This window comes from Triticum aestivum, unplaced genomic scaffold (genome assembly GCF_018294505.1).
Source record: "Triticum aestivum cultivar Chinese Spring unplaced genomic scaffold, IWGSC CS RefSeq v2.1 scaffold84856, whole genome shotgun sequence".
NCBI classification, from domain to species: Eukaryota; Viridiplantae; Streptophyta; class Magnoliopsida; order Poales; family Poaceae; genus Triticum; species Triticum aestivum.
The window spans coordinates 3,290-7,047 of NW_025234459.1; the positions used below are offsets into that span (position 1 = coordinate 3,290).

Consider the following 3,758-nt stretch of genomic DNA (forward strand, 5'->3'; position numbering starts at 1 on the left):
AGATATATCAATAATGATTTGCTGAGGCCTATCCTAGAATCTTCGAACCTGCTCTTAACACTGGATCTGCAAGGTACCCGTTTCAAGATGCTGCCGACTGAGGTATTCAACTTGTTCAATCTACGGTATTTGGGCCTTAGATATACTGATATTGAAAGTCTACCTGAAGACATAGGAAAGTTGCAAAACTTAGAAGTCCTGGATGCTGTGAACAGTGCACTGTCGTATTTACCAAACAACATTGCAAAACTTCAGAGGTTGAGATACCTGTTTGCAAGTTATGCGTTGGTGGGCATTTTGAAGGATTGGGCGATTGGCGTTTTCTTTGTACCAAAGCACGAGGTGTTTTGCTTGCAGATGCACGCCAATTTATCCTTCCCGTTGCAACGCACGGGCACAGGGGCGGACCCAGGATTGGGCCACGCCCAGGGCCCAGGCTGCTACAGTGGCCTCTACAGTGTCACTGCAGTCTCGCTACAGTGTGCAGTATTCTACAGTAGATGAAGTGGTTCATCCTCACGCCCCAGGTCCAGGCTCCCCCGGCCTGGGTCCTGGATCCGCCACTGCACGGGCATATGTCCTAGTGTTTACCTAGAGACGTAAACGGCACATAGAATGCTTTGTTTCTTCCTTCCCTGACTGTATTGGCAGGCCATGTGATTGTCAGAAGCTGCAGCTGTTCACTTTCAGAACCCAACATCACCTCAAACTGAAGAATTATTACCTCCTTCAAATTCCATTGGACGAGGGGCTTCACCGAACAGCCGAACACCGATTTGCCTCACCTGTATCGGCATAATGACAATGTCTGACACCCTTGTCCTCCCGATCGAGCAGTTAGAGCCGTCGGTCGGACCCCGACACTGTCGCCATGGAAGTCGTCCCTCGCGGCCATCGGCCGCCGCCACGGAGGGCTGCGACCACATGAACCCGCCTGCCAAACTGTTTTTTCGGAAGAGTTTTCCACTGACGCGGCTGTTCTTGCCTAACGATTGTGGGGATGAGACTAACTTGGCTGAAAAAAGGCCCACCTAACCACAGTGCTCTGATCTGCACCGCAGAGTAGCAGCCCTTTTAGGACATAGGTCCCCAAGTTTGTTTAACGATGTCAGTCAAAGATGGCAAAGCCTTCCTACTCTCGTTCGCATATACATATACAATTAGAGACACCGTCACACTAAGAGCTGAATTATAGCTTCTCCCGTCAAAAAAAGATAGCTGAATGATAGCTAGAAACTCTTAAGTATATAAACGCATAGACCTATGATTGGTGGGCCAGTCAGAGGATGTGTATTACTCCCTCCGTTTCTTTTCAGTCTGCATATAAGATTTGGTCAAAGTCAAACTTTGTTAGGTTTGACTAAGTTTATAGAAAAAATATCAAGATTCATAATATGAAATCAATATTGTTAGATGCATCATGAAATTAATTTTCATACTATATAGCTTTAGTATTGTATATGTTGATATTTTTTCCTACAAAGTTGGTCAAACTTTACAGAGTTGGTCAATCTTTACAAAGTTTGAATTTGACCAAATCTTATATGCAGACTAAAACGAAACGGACCAAGTACGTTGTCTAAGCCGGCCGGCCGTGACTAATCACTCACATTGTTCTTATCAATATAACATGTAAGAATCAATCAACTACCTTCATTATCTGATTCCAATTTACACAACCGCTTTGCAAGAAGAACCACATTCATACATTCCAGGTGTAAAACCGAAAAAGATCCAGGTCTAAAACACCTAAACCCCGTCATCTACAGGCGTAAAAATGGCGGACAATTGAACAAAATGATATTTCGTGATACCCTGGTCCTCATCCCACAGAACACCATCTATATAATGATCAAGTTTGCTTTAAACCCCAACCGGCAGGCGGCAGGCCAAAGACTTGAACAGTGTGTACGCTATGTTGGATCCAAGCTAGCATGGCAACTGAAGATAAAAATTTATCTACATGTTCTTGTTTATTGATGATGCCAACTTTGATGATGCATGCTTACTTGTGAATTGGCCAGCAGCTGTTTGTTGAGTTGTTTAAGCTGGCCGGCCGGCCGGTGACTAGTCAAGCGAGTTTTCTTATCTACCCTCAGAGTCGCATCATGCCAAATGGATGTACTAGGTGCCACCTCTATAGAAAAAAGAGGACTTCGCTTCTCTAACCAATCGTACAGTTGGTCAAATCCTCTAGCCAACCAGCTATTCCCAAAAACCCGGTTCAGATTTAGAGGATTTCTTCCTTGATTTCACCTGCTCTGGCCGGTGGAATCTATTCCAAGGGGGCATTAGTCTTTCCCCCCTCCAATAGCACACACACAAGAGCACTCAGATTGATCTCCCAATCCCACCATGGCCGAAGCAATTGTAGGTTTACTGATCGTCAAGCTGGGTGCGGCCTTGGCGAACGAGGCAGCAACCTTCGACACATCGCTGCTTTGCAGTGAAGCCTCGGCCCTCAAGGGTCTGCTCGGTCAGATCAGTGAAGCCAAGTATGAGCTTGAAAGTATGCAGGCATATCTGAAAGGTGCAGAGCGGTTCAAGGACGCCGATGATAGAACTGGCCTCTTTGTCGAGAGGATCAGGGGCTTCGCTTTCGAGATCGAAGATGTGGTCGACGAGTTCACCTATAAGTTGGAGGAGAAGCATGGAGGGTTTGTTGCCAAGATGAAGAAGAGGATCAAGCATGTCAAGACCTGGCGTCGACTTGCGCACACGTTTAAAGATATCAATGACAGACTTCAAGGTGCTATACAAAGGAAGGAGCACTACGCCATGCCAGAAATTGGCAGAAATGATGGCCACAGGGCTCATCGAGTTTTCAATTTCTCAAGGGACGAGGACCATGTAGGGATCTTTGAGCACAAGAAGCAATTGATGCAATGGCTGACAGGTGACATGCAAGACAAAAGAATCAAGATTTCCACTGTGTGAGGCATGGCAGGTGTGGGGAAAACAACTTTGGTTGCTCATGTGTACAAAACTGTAAAAGTAACCTTCGATGCTGCTGCATGGGTAACTGTGTCGGAGATTTGTCATGTTGAAGACTTGCTGAAGAGGATTGCTAGAGAATTTGGCATGCCAATTGATGCACCTAAAATGGAGATTAGAATCCTGGCTGAGACCATCTACGAGTACCTCCAAGGTAAAAGATACATCTTAGTTCTAGATGATGTTTGGACTACTAATGTTTCGTTGGAGATATGGACTGTCTTTCCATCTGGTGGACAATTTGTTATCACATCAAGAAAGCATGAAGTATCATTATTGGCAACTAATATGTCTTCAGTTCATTTGGAACCACTTGACAAATCGAACTCTTGGGAGTTATTCTACAAATCAGCCTTTTGGAATGATCCTGATAGAAAGTGTCCACTCGAGTTATAGAACTTAGCTTGGAAATTTGTGAAGAAGTGTGAAGGTTTGCCTATTGCTATTGTATGCATAGGCAGCCTACTATCCGGAAAAAGTCAAACATCTGTAGAATGGAAAAAAATATATGATGAGTTAGAGCTCTAGTTGGTAAAAAATGTGATGCCTCGCATTGAGCCAATTCTAATGGTCAGTTTGGAGGACCTTACATATGATTTGAAGAATTGTTTCTTACATTGTGCATTGTCCCCCATCAAGAGGAGGACAATAATGAGGCATTGGATTACTGCTGGATTCATCAATGAAAAGGAGAACAAAACATTGGAGGAAGTGGCAGAGGGGTACTTTACTGAACTTGTGAGCCGAAGCCTACTACAGGTGGT

The 3,758-nt window shown here is 44.7% G+C and overlaps 1 pseudogene; it reads left to right on the plus strand.

The window, feature by feature from the left end:
* The first annotated feature begins 2,355 nt into the window (after positions 1-2,355).
* On the plus strand, positions 2,356-3,753 carry LOC123176179 (disease resistance protein RPM1-like; annotated as a pseudogene).
* Positions 3,754-3,758: the final 5 nt, after the last annotated feature.